The sequence below is a fragment of the Schistocerca piceifrons genome, chromosome 2, assembly GCF_021461385.2.
Source record: "Schistocerca piceifrons isolate TAMUIC-IGC-003096 chromosome 2, iqSchPice1.1, whole genome shotgun sequence".
Taxonomy (NCBI): Eukaryota; Metazoa; Arthropoda; class Insecta; order Orthoptera; family Acrididae; genus Schistocerca; species Schistocerca piceifrons.
The window spans coordinates 1006137429-1006157180 of NC_060139.1; positions in this window are offsets into that span (position 1 = coordinate 1006137429).

A 19752-nucleotide genomic window follows, 5' to 3' on the forward strand; every position below is an offset into this window, starting at 1 on the left:
TTTTAATAGGCCTACTTAATGTGGGGTAGAAGGGATACGGTAGTTTTCTTGTTGTATTTGGTCGCTGTTACAAAAGCCCACATTTAACATTACCTGATTTTTGTTATCTTTTTCGTTTCTTATCTACGAGAGGTATTCAGTATATATGAAAGAAAGTCGTATGCAGTTGTTTACTTGTGACATGTAAAAGGTTTGAAGATGTTACAAGAAGTACTAATACGTCTCACATGTCACAAGTAAACAACTGCTTACGACTTTCATTCATCTGACCTAATACAGGTACGTTAAATGTTTATCGTATGCACTTCCCATACAAAACAAATGCTATACACTATATTTTTTTATTTACGTTACTTTCATTGCAATATGTCTAGTAAATGAACTTTAATGGAGATAAATGCAAGTAACGAATAATTTTTATAGCCACTGTATCACATTTTCCTGTGCTGTACGTAGTAGGCTACTAAGAGTATATTATAGCTGCCAAGAAAGGCATTTAACGAATGATTTCACCATATTGTCTTGTCCTTTTGATTCGGTGAGTGTGTACTCCACTACTCCACTGCTGGCCATTCAAAAGTCCCGCCCGCAGTTTGGCAGAAAAATGGCCGCCTTATGGTCCGTTTGACCACTCTCTCCCTATACAGGCTCTCTACCTGACCAAGGCACAGGGCGTGTAGATCAGCAAGGGCGGTCGCTCCTGCCACAAAAATTTTACTGCATCAACCAATGTCACTTGCAGCCGATCAGGAGCAAATGTACCTCCGCCGAGCTGGTATTTAGGACAGCGCCTGTGCCGATCATGGTGAGACCACCTCTAACTGCCCCTCACCTTACGTCTCTGGCAGAAGCGTGGGCAGTCGGCTCCTGGTTTGGATGGCATCTTAAAACGAACACCTCCGTCGGTTCCCATGCAAGCCACTGGTCTTATTCACTAGCATCCTGAACTGGCCTTTTCCCTCCAGAGTAGAAGCAGGCCAAACTGATTGTCATCCCCAAGGCCTCGAAAGATCTTAGGTCTCTGCCAACAACAGGCCTATTAGCGTTCTGAATACCATGGCGAAGGACCTAGAATCTTTGATACTCGACCGCATTTCCCAGCCTCTGGCGGCGGCTGGGACAATCCGTCTGGAACAGTTTGGATTCACTTCCCACCCTACAAGTTCTGAGGATAACAGAACATGTCAGCAAGGGCTTTAGCACGTCGACGTCAGCGATTTTCCTGGACCTGTATGACAAGATTTGGCCTGACAATCTCGTATAAAAAATGCTGACACAGACAACATATGATTAACTGACTATGGGACCTTTTTGGTTACTCGGCGAGGAAAACGCTCGGACTTACGTCACATGTCTATGGGTGCCCATCAAGGACCTGTGTTGCCTCCCATCCTCTTTAACATTTTAGTTAACGATGTGCCAGTCACCCCATACTTCCACCTGACGCAATACACCGACGATACTGCGCTTTATACGGCCGGCCGCAAGGCGGATCACTCATTGTTCGTCGCCAGAGGCAGTTCGACTTAGTAGTCACCTGGTGTCGTCCTAATGAGATTGCCCTCAATACCGCCAAAACAACGGCGGTCTACTTCACCGAACGGCGCTCTACCTTCCACCACAACATCAATATTGCAGATCCCATGGCCCATAGATTCCATATATCTAGGTGTGTCGAAGGATAAAAAACATCTCTTCCATCGACATACGGAACACGTCACCCAAGAAGGTGAGAAGCTGGTAAAGGCATTGTACCCGTTCCTCAACGGAAGAAAACTGAACTTCGACACCAACCTTCGCCTCTACCAAACCCTCTCCAACGGCTCCTCTGCGCGAGCCACGATTTGTGCCTACCGGATGCAGACCCTCCAGCGCCTGCAGTATAAGGTGCTTCGTTAGAGCCTGCATGCCCTTCCACTCACGAGGATTGTTACCCTCCACGAGGAGACAACCACGGTAACTCTAAAGGCTTCCATTCGAGAAAGGGCAAGGCGTCTCTATGACGAAGTGGATGGCCTGCGCGACAGTCACTGCCTTGCAACACATTGGCACCGTGACTGGCACACTCGCCACCCTGTTCCTCTTGCCACACTCGAGGAATCAGATCGGGCCATGGCTTTCGGTAGCCCTGTTACGGACACTAATCATGTGTCAGCCTTGATACAGCCACTCAGTATGTGACACCCATGGTACTACCACCAGTATCATTACCTATATAGTTGCCTGCAACCTTGAAGCCTTGAAGTTCTCGTATCGGAGGGTGGTATGGGGTTTCAAGTCCCAACGCCACACTTTCAACGTGCACTCCTGTAATGTCGTTGCAATGTCGTCATTATATCGTAGAAAAATTTTACCTTTATACCAAGACAGTAAGACATTCGTGACGCTGTACTACAAAAAAAATAAAAAATAAAAAAAAAAAGAATGCGATCACTGCAGTTACGACATAGCCAGCCATGAGCCAAGAGAAGAAGCCAGTTTCCGACATTGCATCTTCGTTGTATACACTGGACAGTAACAATCAGTATCAATGAAATACGCAGCCAGTCTCAAACGTTTTCTTAATCCAGGCACTTCGTTCTTGATATTCTCTTTCTTATTGTTCGACTTTCGTTCTTGTACATGTTGTATATTACACTTCATTCGCTATATTTTACTTCTACTGTTCCGTGAATTTTGAACATCTACGCCTTGTTACATTGTCGAACGATTTTTGTAGATCGACATATTCTGTGCCTTGAATTTTATTGTCTCTCTTCCATTACCAAACAATGCAGAACAGCCTATCTCTTATCTTTACCTTTCTGAAAGGCAAGATTATTTTCATGTAATGGATCCTCATTTTTTTCCAATCTTCTATAAGTTTTTCTTGAGAGCAACGTAGATGCATGAGCTATTAAGCTGAGGTGCGATGGTTCTCTCACGTATCTACTACAGCCGTATTCTGGATGATATTTTCCCTTAAGTCTGGTAGTCATAATTCCTACAATCACCTTGACTAGTTGCTCAGTTGTCACTTTCGCCAGTGATTTGAGATTTTCCAAAGGAATGTTATCTATACATTCCCCCTTATTTAATCTAAAATCTTCCAAAACTCTGTCAAACTCTAACACAGGAACCCTGCATTTACCATATCGACTATCATTCCCTTTTCTACAACATCATCAGACAGCTCCTCCTCGTAATATAATCCATCAATGTACTTTTTACACACGCCCCTCTTTCCTCTGCTTTTAAAAGTGCTATTTTTCTTGTATTCTTAACGTTGATTATTTTGTTTGGAATACCACCGAAGGTTGTGCTGACTTTAGATAGCTAGCATAAACATTATCACTTTTTGCTACATTAGTAAAAACATTTCAAACCCTGCATCTTTCTGCCGATATAGTTGCTTCATCTGTTGGGTGCTATAAACCTGAGAAAGACGCAAGTCGTGATCACCGTTTTTGCTGATGTACGTCATATTCCGTATACATACCTTTATCTTATAGTACTAGATCTCTTTCATAAAAGCTTTTTTCCATTTCTTGGTTCCGCTTTCATGAGCAAGATTTTTTCATGCCTTCCGCTAATGTGCCGTTTCCAATTTGGAGTTTTAAAAGGTTGCTATTCTCCTTTCTAGTCTTACTATTTTATCTGCTTACGCTTGAGTCATATTCTGCGATATGTATATTTTCCATTCCTTTCATAAGGTCTCTTAAGCCTCTCTGTATCTTTATTTTAGAAATACGTGACATACACCTGTCTGTATGTCTTTTATCATAACACATCATCAACACAAACAACCGGAAGGGCAATGTGATCATGGCAATAATATCTATACCTCTTGCACTTTCAATCACGTAAAAGAAATATTTTTCACTCATTCATTGCTTGACTAGTAGTGATGATGTTATGGTATGCAACCATACACACCTCTTGACATACACTTTTCTTTCTTGACCTTCCTCTTTTACATCTGCTTCTGTATTATAGACCCTGTTTTCCGTGTATTGTAAACATCTATTTTCACACTGTACTACGAAAATTTTTCGCTAGACTCACGAATTTAAGTAACTGGCCTTTAAACCTGTCTTCCTGAATTCAACGTGTATCTCTGGTACTTTTTGCCTTTCTGGTATCAAATTGATGTTCGTCCAGTACATCCTGAACTTTTCTATGCATTCTTCTGTAAACTGTTCTCGTCAGCAGTTTAAAAGCATCGCAATTCCAACGAATTTTCTGATAGTTTCGCGGTTTATCTTCACATGCTTCCTTCGTTAACGTGGACGAATCTCTTTTCTGGAAATATGGTGGACACAGTAGGTTACGATGAACTATATCGCATTTACGTGCTAACTCTTAACAATGTACATCAGACCCTATCGACTAGTGGCCGGTACGGTGTGCCACGCGCGCGAGGGTGCGAAGAAGCAGAGGATTCGGAACCAAACTTTCTTTTCTCGGTCTCTCCGCGGAGAGGAGTGCTGGAACCCCTGTCACACCAGTTCCGGAAAGTCCGCAGCTTTCCTCTCCTCGGAGGCGCCGCTGTGTAGGCAGATCACGGCCTGCCAGAGGGGTCGGGGGCTCGGGGGAGGGGGACGGAAGGAAGGCAGCCAGCTGTCTGATGGATCCGCATCGATCGCCGCGAGGCGAGGGCCTCCGCCTCTGCTGAGCTCCGCCTCAGACACAGCCGTGGTCGGCTGCCGGCGCAGCGCCGGTCGGCCGCAAGCAGCTCAGACATCCCATTCCGGGGGCCCGGCCCGGCTGACCTAGCTGACACTGTGCCGCAGCACGCTGCCACAGCTACTGCCACCTGCGTTGTGCGGGCAGCCGTCCATAGCGGTGGTAAGGCGCTAAGCATTACGTGACTGAAATTATTTTCATATGCACACTAAGTATTGAGATCCTTCTGAGACTCAGCCATAACATTCCACTGACAGTCAGATGTCCTTTACGACATCCCTAACCTTTACATTAACATATTTATAGAGGACACCGTGAATATAATAAGGAATAATTACTTAATCATGAGAAACTGAACATTGCGGAGATCTACGAACTCATTGTGTTTCTTGTATTGGTACTGTCGTACGGTATTGGTACTGTCATACAGTTTCTTTAGTTTTAGCTAGCCTTTACCCAGCTGCTTTGCTCGCCTACAAGTTCGACACTTTGTGTCACCCTCTTCTTCCCTCTGTCTGTCCAACTCCTCAAGTTATGTATTCCTGTTCTATGCTCCTTCATGTCTTCCTCCCTCACTCTTTAGCGTTTCCTCTACACCATCTTTCTCACAATATCTTCCTCCTCTCTCTCTCTCTTTTCATGTCCTCCTCCACCTACCTATCTCCCCCTCGTCCCTCTCTCTTTCCATTTCCTCTTCCAACTCACTCTGTCTTTCCCCTCCTCTGTCCACCTGAACCTATCCCTAGCTATGCTCATCAACATATGTAACCACTGTAGTATAGTTCAATAAAGCACTTGCCACACAGGCTACACAACAGGAGCTTGAAAACCATCTATTTGCCCCTGACATACAGGCCGCTATACACAGTAGTTCGATAAAGCAGGCTGATACTACTTCCAGAGGTCTGTTGTACAGGGGCCCATAAAAAAATACTCTATTGCCTCTGACATGCAGGCTGCTGTACTAAGCTGCTTGATTTGGCATACCAACATTTTTCCCACAACACAGACCTATCGTGCAGGGCAGCCTGTACGTCAGAGCTCGGATGAAACACGTTTTCACCAGTATACCTGCTCCCGTTGCAGCTAGTAGATTATAAACCTCACTGCACCGATACTCGTGAGACCTCCTGTTTCCGGGCCTGTTGTGGTTGCCAGGAGTTTATACGAGGGTGAGTCAAATGAAAATCTAAAATTTGTAATAGAAAATACAAATTTCGCGCCGTTATCCTGTAAGTTGGTAAGCGTGCTACAGACAGCGTGCAGAATGGCCAGTAGGTGGCAGCATATTGCAGATACATACAAACCGTCGCAGTATCAGTATAAATGTAGCCGCCCCAATTGCGACTTGCACCAGGGAAGAACAGCGTCCCGTTATTCGGTTTTTGCGTAGTGAAGGTGTGAAACCTATTGAAATTCATCGACGAAAGAAGGGTCAGTACGGTGATGCATATTTGTCACAGAAGAAAGTCTATGAATTGAGTAGGAAGTTCGCAAATGAAGTGACTTCAGTGGAATATGCTCCTCATCCAGGTCAGGCACAACGAGTTGTGACTCCACAGAACATTGCAGCAGTTGATGCCATAGTGAAGGAAAACCGCCGAGTGACACTGAACGACATTGCAGCATGTTTACAGATTAGTCATGGGTCCGCACACGACATTGTGCGTGATGTGCTCCAGTTTCACAAAGTGTCTGCAAGATGGGTGCCACGGCAGCTGACTCCTGAAATGAGATAATGAAGTGTTGATGCTTGTGAAGAACTTCTTCGACGCTTTGAACGAGAAGGTGATGGCTTCCTTGCAAGAATCGTTACTGGGGACGAAACCTGGGTTCACTTACACCAACCGGAAACGAAGAGAGCGAGCAAGGAATGGCACCATTCCTCATCGCCAAAACCAAAGAAGTTTCGAGCAGAACCATTAGCAGCCAAGGCTATGCTGAATCCCTTTTGAGACGAAAAAGGCGTCATTTAGGAGCGTTACATGCCTAGAGGGACCACTGTCAACAGTGCATCATACACAGATCTCCCAAAAAATCATCTGCAGCCTCTAATCAAATCAAAGCGACGTAGATTGCTGTCAGCAGGTGTCCTTTTGCAACATGACAATGCAAGGCCCCACACTGCCCGTACAACAGTTGCAACAACCACAGACCTGCATTTTCAGTGTGTCTTACTCGTAGACCATACTCACCAGACCTTGCTCCAAGTGATTTCCATATGTTTGGACCACTCAAAGACGCAATGGGAGGAAAGAAGTTCCGTTCTGATGAAGAGGTACGCCAGGCGGTGCGTGAGTGGTTGCGCGAACTACCAAAAGAATTTTTTTCTAAAGGAATTTATGCACTTTGTATGCGCTGGAGGACTTGATTGAGCGTGGGGGAGATTATGCTGAAAAGTGATACAGCTTTGTAGCACTTCCGCACAATAAATAATATTTAAAAATATTTAAGGTTTATACTTTTATATATTACATGAAATTCCACTAGCAGTGGCTGAACAGCATAAAAAATTAATATCAACAAAACCATAGCTTCGAACACTGGTTATAACAATTGCATAATAGATAAGCTGTAACGAAACGTCAAAAAACACCTAGAAACAAAGCTTGACGCCGATATCTATGTAGTTAACACCAAAGACAGTAGAAAGAAGCAGAAAATATGTCTCATTTCCATTCTTAAGGACTGTAACCTACAAACTAAGTAATGTGTTTAAAAATTCATACTTAAATATAAGCTTTCACACAGATCTCAATCTTCAGCACCCAGCCATTGATTGCTTAAGGAGTAACAACTCTCCATTCAAAAGATCAGGTAGATATAACCTCATTTGCCAAAATAGCTCCTTTTATTATACAGGAAAATTTGCGAGAAACTTCGAGATTCGGCCCAAATAACTTCCACATGCCGAACACTTAAACAACCCATCCAAATCTACATTTTCAGTTGAACACAACTCCCAAATTATTTGGAGTAAAAAGAACTGAAGAACACATCCAAGTATTGCATCGTGCTGCTAAAAGTAGCCTTATGAAGCTACTTAAAGAAAAAAATGGTTCAAATGTCTCTGAGCAGTATGGGACTTAACATCTGTGGTCATCAGTCCCCTGGAACTTAAAATTACTTAAGCCTAACTAACCCAAGGACATCACACACATCTATGCCTGAGGCAGGATTCGAACCTGCGACCGTAGCGGTCCAAACTGAAGCGCCTAGAACCGCACGGCACCACCAGCAGGCATACTCAAAGAGATATGAGCCAGTGTACATAAAGGTAAATGACAATCTCATCTTCTCAATGAACAGAGTTAATCAATGCAGTCTCTCTACATAATCCTACTCACTTGCTCTCCAATTCGAAACACCACTCCCTTTGAGAACTTGTGGACTGTAACCAAACATAAAATACTACATTAAAATACAACAGCCTTCTCGGTCATATGTTAATACAATAGTTACATTAATTTAAACTTTAAGCTAGCCACCTGTCTTGTTAATATGTCCACTGTCTCAATATTTATGTATTTATATAAGTTTACTTCTCACAAGTTATTTTGTTCCTTGTGTGTATCACAATGCTTATGCAACAGAATCTTAAGTAACATGTTCTAATACTATGGTTTCTATATTTGTTTACTTTACTTGTAACTCGTTCTCACTTAACGCGAAATGCATGTAATGTAACGTTTATGTTTTGTAAATTTTATATTTTCACATAAATGTACATATTGCAACATCTTTGAGAGAGAAATTCTTTGACACTGTTGTAGTTGTGATATTACCATCATTTTATATATCTTCTTGAATCTTTTTTTGCAATGTTGTTTGCTTGTTTCAAGAAATAGTTGAGTGTAAATGAAACACTTTTTTCAACAGTTTTCATAACACTCTACGAAATTCTTATGGCGGGAGGAATAAAATAAACGGAGAGGATGGTTATCTACATACTGTACAGAATCTTCAGACTGCGGTTGGTGGAGTCGAAGAACGTGAGAGGGTTGACAGGATTGTAAACTATCGTAATGTTATTCAGTATGTACAATGAGCAAGCAGTTAAGGAAGCCACAGAGAAATCTGGAAAGTGAATTCAGGGTCTAGGAGGATAAATAAAATCCTTGACGTTTGCAAATGACATCGAAATTCAGTCAGACACGGCAAAGGCCTTAGAAGAGTAATTGGACACTATGGATAATGTATTGTGAAGAGGTCATTAAATAAACGCCAGCGCGCATCGTAATGGAGTGTAGTCGAAATACCCCAAGTCTTGCTGATAGAATTAGATTGGGATGTTAAGCCAGTATGGGGATGATCGAATACACGCTTCCAATGTGCGTTCACCGCGATGTCGCCAAACACGGATGCGACCATCGTGATGCTGTAAACAGAACCTGAATTCATCCGAAAAAATGACGTTTTGCCATTCGTGCACCCAGGTTTGTCGATAAGTACACCATCGCAGGCACTCCCGTCTGTGATGCAGCGTCAAGGGTAACCGCAGCCGTGGTCTCCGAGCTGATAGTCCATGCTGCTGCAAACGTCGTCGAACTGTTGGTGCAGATGGTTGTTGTCTTGCAAACGTCCCTGTCTGTTGACTCAGGGATCGAGGCGTGGCTGCACGATCCGTTACAGGCATGCTGATAAGATGCCTGTCATCTCGACTACTAGTGATACAAGGCCGTTGGGATCCAACACGGCGATCCGTATTACCCTCCTGAACCCACCGATTCCATCTTCTGCTAACAGTCATTGAATCTCGACCAACGTGAGCAGCAATGTCGCGATACGATAAACCGCAATCGCGATAGGGTACAATCCGACCTTTATCAAAGTCGGAAACGTGATGATACGCATTTCTCCTCCTTACACGAGGCATCACAACAACGTTTCACCAGGCAACGCCGGTCAACTGCTGTTTGTGTGTGAGAAATCGGGTGCAAACTTTCCTCATGTCAGCACATTGTAGGTGTCACAACTGGCGCCAACCTTGTGTGAATGCTCTGAAAAGCTAATCATTTGCATACCACAGCATCTTCTTCCTGTCGGTTAAATTTCGCGTCTGTTGCACGTCATCTTCGAGATGTAGCAATTTTAATGGCCAGTAGTGTGTGTGTGTGTGTATACATGTATGTTACGAAATACACTGCCGAATCATTACAAGTTAACAAAGCTGAAAAGATAATTTAACTACACTGTATCATTGTTAAATACAATCGACCTACTGATATCGCAAGGCGAATGGTATAATTTATTGCACGTTTTTGGGGATATGTATTTGAGAATGAGACAGTGTAGTTAAATTATCTTTTCGGCTCTGTTACCTTGTAATGATTCGGCATTGTATTTTGTAACATACATGATCTTTGGTTACATTTATTAACTTGTAACGATAGGCACTGCATTTCGTACAATACACATACACTAATATTAAATTAACTCTTTTAAGATGATGTACACAATCATGTAGAGAACTGTGATGTACGTGAAATTTTTGATGTGTTGTTCCGCTGTTATTAATTCATGTTTCAAACATGTTTATTGATTTAGGGTTCAAATGACTCTAAGCACTATGGAACTTAACATCTGAGGTCATCAGTCCTCTAGACTTAGAACTACTTAACCCTAACTAACCTAAGACATCACACACATTCATGCCCGAGACAGGATTCGAACCTGCGACCATAGTAGCCGCGTGGTTCCGGACTGAAGCGCCTAGAGCCGCTCGGCCACAGCGGCCGGCCTTATTGATTTTCTATAACACTTTGATAACATAATTAACGCTAAATAGTGAACAAATAATAACGTAATGCATTGGGGTACCCAACGAGTAGTAGAGTTATTGTGCATTCTTACGGCACCTTTGGTAAGTTGACAGGCTGATTAAGCCGAAAAACATCCCTGCAACATCTAGGGCTCCGGTCGTAAGGTCTTTGGCCTATTGTTTTCAAACGTCCGATGCTACTCTCTCTGATGGCATCAGGATATAACCGTTACGTGTGGACATTGTGTAAGTTGTATTTTGGGTTACAATTGGACAGTGCGTAGCTAAATTGGATTTTGTAATTCCCGTCATATATAAATGATGTCTATACATACGATGGACGATGGCTCGCGTGTTACAATTGTACCCATCTGTTTTCAGCTTTTCCACTTTTGATGTAGGGGACCTGGAGATTGTTTGACTGTGGACCGATATCGACTATGTTCAATAAAAACAGCTGAAAAGCAAGAAATCCGCTACTGTACAGCTACACCATTGATAACAAACAGTTGCAGACAGCGTCTGCCGTAAGATATCTAGGTGTAACTATCCAGAGCGACCTTAAGTGGAATGATCACACAGTGGGGAAAGAAGACACCAGACTCAAATTCACTGGAAGAATCTTAAGAAAATGTAACTCATCCACAAAGAAGTGCCTTATAAAGCGTTTGTTCGCTCGATTCTTTAGTATTGTTCATCTGTCTGGGATCCCTATCAGGTAGCACTGATACATGACATAGAGAGGATCCCACTAACAGGGTGCGTTTCGTCACGGGATTTCGTAGCTGACGAGAGAGTGTTACGGAGATGCTAAAAACACTCCACTGGCAGACGTTACAAGAGAAAGGCGTTGTGCCCCTCGGAGAGATTTATTATTGAAATTTCGGGACAGCACTTTTCAGGAGGAGTTGGACAACATATTACTTCACCCCCACGTGTCCCCCCCCCCCCCCCCCCCCCCCGCTCCCCGTCCCATAAACATCTCGCGTATTGACCAAGACGAGAAAATTCGAGAAATTTGCGTCAATACAGAGGCTTACCGACAACCATTCTTCCCATGCACTATTCGCGAGTGGAACAGGGTTGGAGGGATCAAATAGTGGTACCGAAAGGACCTTCTACCACACACCATTAGGTGGCTTGCGGAGTATGATGTAGATATAGATGTAGTACAGCTGTGCATTGTGCAGTGTAGTTCTTAACTTTCCTAAAATGTGTAATATTAGGCAACGGATTTTCATTTACTAGTTACAGATGTACTTGTCTGGTTCTATTCAGACGCGTAGGTCGACACTACTGTCTGATGTCAGAGGTTTATGATTTGCATATCAAGAAAAGTTATTCGTAACATTTGGTCCTTCATTTCAAACACAAATAAAATTAAATGGATGAATCAGACACAAGTCTGAATACCGAGATGGCTGTATTTTTCTCCACCATAAATTATATAAAAAGAATACCCGTTATCTCATGTCGAGCAATTTAAATAATTGCCCTTATTCCATTCAAATACACATTTTAACTTCATTTCCAGCTCCATGATCCAACAAGCGAATTAAATTTCCGTTACCGCTGGTAGCGCACTACAGAAACAAGTGCGAAGCTAATGGTATCAGTACCACACAGATGCACAGTGTCTTCTGTTTCAGAGTATTTATTTGTATTTAAATATTACGAACTGAGTGGAAATGGTCACTGTATCTATGTCATAAAAATACCCTGTTCCTCAAACCTAAAACTCGACGAATAGCGAAGATTTGGAGATGTCAGGATGTTAACATCTACATCACTACAGCAGTTTTCGCTACAATTACTGTTTTCTAACGTGCTGTTTTCCTTGTCTTGATACTGTGTCGCAATCTAGACTGGATTAAGCAAAAGTAAGAAAATATAAACTCCTATATTGTTTAAAAACCGGAAATTATGGATAGCAAATGGATATCATTTCTTACATAAGCAAAATAAAACATTTCACACGTATTGATGAAGATATGTTTCATAATTAATTCCTTCCTGGTAACTGCTATTTCTTCTTCTAACCTTTTGTAAACAATAAACTAAAACATTCTCAATGCAACAAATACATAAATTCGTAAACAACTGTAATTCTACCGCTTGTAGAAATAGACGACTGACAATAAAAGGCTTCAAACTGCTTGTTATCGTTTCACTCTTACGAACGTACAAGGTAGCCGTGCTAATAATTTTGGGAATTTGGGAGAAATTTTGTGATCTTTACTACTACGTCAGTAATACTAAAAAATGAACGGCTCAGTCAGTGCTTGATTTTAGCTATAGTGAGAAAAACTAACAGTCGGCTCGTCTTCGTATAGTTCATAGCGACGAACTCGGCTTTTTGCCCTTCATCACGAGACTCAGATGATGGTTTCAACACGGCAGAGAGAGGGATCTGCTCGATATATATATATATATATATATGTGTGTGTGTGTGTGTGTGTGTGTGTGTGTGTGTGTGTGTCTGAAATCTAAGACTGACACGTAGAATGATATAGAACCTTCGGATCCCCAATCCTCTTCATTCTACAAAAACACAGAACGTTTGGTTCCCTTCCCCTCTCGTGATTGACAATAAAGTTACACTGCAATGGCAAACTATGTTATCGCCTCTAACAATCTAAATATAGAATGCTGTATCGAAACGAAGTAATTTGGAAATTTCATATCATCTCGCGGATGGTAGTTACGATTAACTTTACCGGCGACAGGACAGGGTAAACTTTCAGTACGCCAAATCAACGAAACTGGCGGGAAGGGACAAATTTGCAGGTTTTTTTGCCGGGCGTAACCTGTCCACGGAGCGAGATGGGAAATGGCTTTCACAGGGAGTGAAAACAAGATAAAATACGCGGGAGGCGGTGCACGGGTTATTTGTTCGCGGTCAGTGCGCTAAATTGTTTCTTCGTCCGCACGCGCAGTTGTCGCCGAGCAGCAGTTGGGGCCTCATTTGCGGAATCAATTGGAAGGCGGCGGCAGCAGTAACAGCAGTAGTTCCGGGCCAACTGGAGCTTGCCGCCCAGCCGCTGTTCTGTTTGTTCAGCCCCCACCCCCTCCCTCCCACGCACAGCCGGGCAACGGGGTCGGGGTCGCCTCCGGCGCCTCGAGATGAGAGCAGCGCGGCGCGTATTTGCAATGCGCGATTGCCTAGCCCTGGCAGGGGCTGCCAGTTTCCAGCACTGCCCGCCGCTGTCTAACGACCGGCCGACACCTTGTATACCTATAGTGTCATCGCGGATCTCACATCTACCTGAGACAATCACAGGTCCCCAAATATTTGTTCCAGAACTGCCTACATCACTGCGAAGGGAGCACAATGGAGTAGGGAACAACATCCAGTAGTGGGGTGAGGCGAATTGCTAAGGCTAGTCCACAGGGATCAATGTGTGCAACAATTTTCTGGCGCTTGCCGTTGAACGAATGGAAAAACTAGTAGAAGCCGACCTCGGGGAAGACCAGTTTGGATTCCGTAGAGATAATGGAACACGTGAGGCAATACTGACCTTACGACTTATCTTAGAAGAGAGATTAAGGAAAGGCAAACCTACGTTTCTAGCATTTGTAGACTTAGAGAAAGCTTTTGACAATGTGGACTGCAATAGTCTCTTTCAAATCCTGAAGGTGGCAGGGGTAAAATACAGGGAGCGAAAGGCTATTTACAATTTGTACAGAAACCAGTTGGCAGTTATAAGAGACGAGGGGCTTGAAAGGGAAGCAGTGGTTGGAAAGGAAGTGAGACAGGGTTGTAGCCACTCCTTGATGTTATTCAATCTGTATATTGAGCAAGCGCTGAAGGAAACAAAAGAAAAATTCGGAGTAGGTATTAAAATCCATGGAGAAGAAATAAAAACTTTGAGGTTAGCCGATGACATTTTAATTCTCTCAGAGACAGCAAAGGACTTGGAAGAGCAGTTGAACGGAATGGATAGTGTCTTGAAAGGAGGATACAAGATGAACATCAACAAAAGCAAAACGAGGATAATGGAACGTAGTCAAATTAAGTCAGATGATGCTGAGGGAATTACATTAGGAAATGAGACACTTATTGTAGTAAAGGAGTTTTGCTATTTGGGGAGCAAAATAACTGATGATGGTTGAAGTAGAGAGGATATAAAATGTAGACTGGCAATGGCAACGAAAGAGTTTCTGAAGAAGAGAAATTTGTTAACATCGAGTATAGATATAAGTATCAGGAAGTCGTTTCTGAAAGTATTTGTATGGAGTGTAGCCATGTATGGAAGTGAAACATGGACGATAAATAGTTTGGACAAGAAGAGAATAGAAGCTTTTGAAATGTGGTGCTACAGAAGAATGCTGAAAATTAGATGGGTAGATCACGTAACTAATGAGGAGGTATTGAATAGAATTGGGGATAAGAGGAGTTTGTGGCACAACTTGACTAGAAGAAGGGATCGATTGGTAGGACATGTTCTGAGGCATCAAGGGAGACCAAGAGATGAATACACTAAGCAGAATCAGAAAGATGTAGGTTGTAGTAGTTACTGGGAGATGAAGAAGCTTGCACAGGATAGAGTATCATGGAGAGCTGCATCAAACCAGTCTCAGGACTGAAGACCACAACAACAACAAACAACCGTTGAACCATTGCTAACGACTCTGAACGAAAACACTTAAGCGTCAGGAGTAGAGTTGCGCTCAACCTAAACTACGGTTCTGTACTAAGATGACGTAGTAAGTTGTAGGATTACCGGCACTGTGGCACTAACTGGGAAAGGAACACAAATGAATGTATAAGAGTAATAGGGACCCGACGTTATCTCTTGACTCAACATGTAAACCTCACTATGGGTATTGGGATTTAAGTTACGACATTTTCGATACGCCTGCCATCATTGGCGATGATGTGACGCAGATGAATAGCAAAATTCTGCGTGACTCGCTGAAGTGTCGGAACATCGATGCTGTCTATGACCTCCTGAATGGCTGCTTTCAGCCCAGCTATTGTTTTGTGGTTATTGCTCTACACCTTGCCTTTAATACAGCTCCACAAAAAGCAGTCGCATGTGTTCAGATCCGGAGATAATAGCGGCCAATTGAAGTCCACTTCAGAGGCCTCTGGGTACCCCGAATCCAGAATGCGTTCCCCAAAGTGCTTCTCCTGGACATCAAACACTCTCTTTCTTCGATGGGATCGAGCTCCGTCTTGCATGAATCACATTTCGTCGAAATCAGGGTCATAGTGCACAATGGAGATGAAATCATACCGTTTGGTAGTCACCGTGCCATCAAGGAATATCGCACGGATTATTCCTTGACTGGACATTGAACTCCACACAGTCACCCGTTGAGGGTCAAGAGACTTCCCGGTTGCGAAATGCGGAATCTCAGTCCCCCAAATGTGCCCATTTCGCTTATTGACAAACCCATCCCAATGAAGGTGGGTTTCGTCGTTAAACCAAACCATGCATGCACATATTAAGTCCCACCATGCCCTGCGGCCAAACACGCAGTTTGAGCGTCCTAACGTAAACCGTTCAGAAGTTATTGACGATTTTATTCATATTAGTCCAATAATTGTCACATTGTGAATTCCATTTTATAGGCAAGAAAAATTAGTTGATCGCGTAACTTCTGCATGCTTATCTAACCAAAGCAATTACTTTTGCTGCAAGTAGAGTTTATATACAGGGTTTTTCAAAAATGACCGGTATGTTTGAAACGGCAATAAAAACTAAACGAGCAGCGATAGAAATACACCGTTTGTTGCAATTTGCTTCGGACAACAGTACATTTTCAGGCGGACAAACTTTCGAAATTACAGTAGTTACAATTTTCAACAACAGATGGCGCTGCAAGTGATGTGAAAGATATAGAAGACAACGCAGTCTGTGGGTGCGCCATTCTGTACGTCGTCTTTCTGCTGTAAGCGTGTGCTGTTCACAACGTGCAAGTGTGCGGTGGACAACATGGTTTATTCCTTAGAACAAAGGATTTTTCTGGTGTTGGAATTCCACCGCCTAGAACACAGTGTTGTTGCAACAAGACGAAGTTTTCAACGGAGGTTTAATGTAACCAAAGGACCGAAAAGCGATACAATAAAGGATCAGTTTGAAAAATTTCAACGGACTGGGAACGTGACGGATGAACGTGCTGGAAAGGTAGGGCGACCACATACAGCAACCACAGAGGGCAACGCGCAGCTAGTGCAGCAGGTGATCCAACAGCGGCCTCGGGTTTCCGTTCGCCGTGTTGTAGCTGCGGTCCAAATGACGCCAACGTCCACGTATCGTCTCATGCGCCAGAGTTTACACTTCTATCCATACAAAATTCAAACGCTGCAACCCCTCAGCGCCGCTACCATAGCAGCACGAGAGACATTCGCTAACGATATAGTGCACAGGATTGATGACGGCGATATGCATGTGGGCAGCATTTGGTTTACTGACGAAGCTTATTTTTACCTGGACGGCTTCATCAATAAACAGAACTGGCGCATATGGGGAACCGAAAAGCCCCATGTTGCAGTCCCATCGTCCCTGCATCCTCAAAAATTACTGGTCTGGGCCGCCATTTCTTCCAAAGGAATCATTGGCCCATTTTTCAGATCCGAAACGCTATCTGGACATTCTTCGTGAATTTGTGGCGGTACAAACTGCCTTACACGACACTGCGAACACCTCGTGGTTTATGCAAGATAGTGTCCGGCCACATCGCACGGCCGACGTCTTTAATTTCCTCAATGAATATTTCGATGATCGTGTGATTGCTTTGGGCTATCCGAAACATACAGGAGGCGGCGTGGATTAGCCTCCCTATTCGCCAGACATGAACCCCTGTGACTTCTTTCTGTGGGGACACTTGAAAGACCAGGTGTACCGCCAGAATGCAGAAACAATTGAACGGCTGAAGCAGTACATCTCATCTGCATGTGAAGCCATTCCTCCAGACACGTTGTCAAAGGTTTCGGGTAATTTCATTCAGAGACTACGCCATATTATTGCTACGCATGGTGGATATGTGGAAAATATCGTACTATAGAGTCTCCCAGACCGCAGCGCCATCTGATATTGAAAATTGTAACTACTGTAATTTCGAAAGTTTGTCTGCCTGAAAATGTACTGTTGTCCCAAGCATATTGCAACAAATGGTGTATTTCTATCGCTGCTCGTTTAGTTTTTATTGCCGTTTCAAATATACCGGTCATTTTTGAAACACCCTGTATATGATCATAAAAGAACATACAGAAATATTGTTAAAAAAATGGCTCTGAGCACTTTGGGAATTAACTTCTGAGGTCATCAGTCCCTTAGAACTTAGAACATTTTTTTTTTGTACTTAATACAATGTTTTTCATGATAATCAAGGGAAAGTATTTCCTGTTATATTTGATAAATGCGAAAGTTGTTTACGAATATCAAAAACATGTTTTACATAAGTTATTGGCCTTCAGCCGATTTTAAATTAAATTTATTTTTCCCTTAAGGTGTGAGATTGTTTGGGCCTTCAGCCTAATTTACAGAAATGTTTTAAGATGAGGCCTTCTGCTTTTTAAAATTCAAATTCTTGTTTTTGAGTCTTAAGTGATTGGCCTTCAGCCGGTTTTAAATTAAAGTTGTTTTGCCCTTGAGGTGTGAGATTGAATGGTGCATCTAGCCGGGAATTAAGTTCTAAAATTAATGTTTGGCTTGCTCTGTTTTTAATGTTTTTTCTTTACTCTTGTAATGTTTGTGAAATGAATAAATTAGTGTGTTCCAGTGCAACTGACAGCCACTCATTTTGGCCCCTTTCCGCAAACTAAACAATCTGTTCTCTCCTCTGGGTATAGCAGTGGATCTTACCCTGTGTTTCACATTACAAATCACCAATTCGCGAATAATCCCTGAATTAAACAATGACTTTTCGATGCTGCTATAAAAGTTGTCTCCTTTTAAGTAATACGCAGGGGTTGCCGAGCAAAATATATATATATATATATATATATATATATATATATATATATATATATATATATATATATTCACCGCTTCCAGTTTTTGGAGGAACATAGTGAGAGGTGAGAAACTTATCGTATACGGAAAGAAAGCGATCCTTACGCAACAAACGTAATGATAAAAACTACTTGAAAACTGCTGTCTGTACTTACTCACGACAGTCTACTTTAGCCTACGGTAGTTTTACAGCACTGGTCTTGAGTAATAGCTCATGCCAATCACATAGTGATTGTGTTGTTAATGTACTCAAGAGCCAGGTTGGAAGGAAAATTGTATGATGTGTTTGCACAAACGCAACAGTGCTGCTCAGTTAATAAATTCGAAATCGAACCAAATAAGACAACCTACCTGCTGCTCAGAAGCAGTTTCTCTCTCGTTCGTGGAATCCCACTCTGAGAACTGGGGGAAATCCAGTGCCATGCAGTGGGGTATGTATGTGTTTTAGCATACATTAGATGAAAAGCGTAACTTTCATACATATGTATCGTAGGTACGCGAGAAAGCTACCAAAGCTACGCGTAAGTTGGCAAGACTGGGCAACATTGATTTTAAGATCCCTTTGTAACAGCCTACACTCTATCATCCTCAATGCTAATGTAGGATTGGCCACCAGCGTCTAGACACACAAACCATACAATTGATACATGTGGGTCCTAAAACATACACGAAGGAATGTGCTGTTAAGGCCACAGGAGCCTATGGGACAACACTGGTGAAGGCACTACTCGTCTTACTAGGCGCGTGCGCAATGAATATTAGTGTCAGGTGTACAGGATCTCTCTATTGGCTTCGCAAAGCGAATATACCGAAGGTGAGAGAAATAATGGGTAAGGAAATAACAACCAAACGAGAATTAAAACTTTCGAAAGCGCGTAAGCGGCAAAGAGACTGGGACGCAATCACACCAGGTTGCAGGATATACAGCATATTTCCAAACGTCAGATCTAGGATGATTACGAGCCATATAAATCCTTCGAGAGATAGGATTCATTGCATAACAGTCCATCATCCACGCCCTGAATATTTATATAAGAAACAGAAAAGTCAGAAAAATATGTGTGCATGTGGTGACATGGGTACACAAGATCATGTTGTGCCCAACCTACGAAGATCTGCGGACTCAGATAGCTGGCATCGGTAAACTACAGGGTGTTTGAAAAACGACTTTACAACTTTAAAAATTCATATAAATTTATTGAAAAAGGATGGGTTTCCTGTTATTTTATAGGGAAGCATATTAATGGTTTTACCTTAAACTAAAGATGTTCTATGTGGCTTCCATTGGTTATCATTCACATATCCCTTCGGAAGTCGATATATTCCCAAACTAGCTGTAGCATTACAGGTGTATCCTGCTCA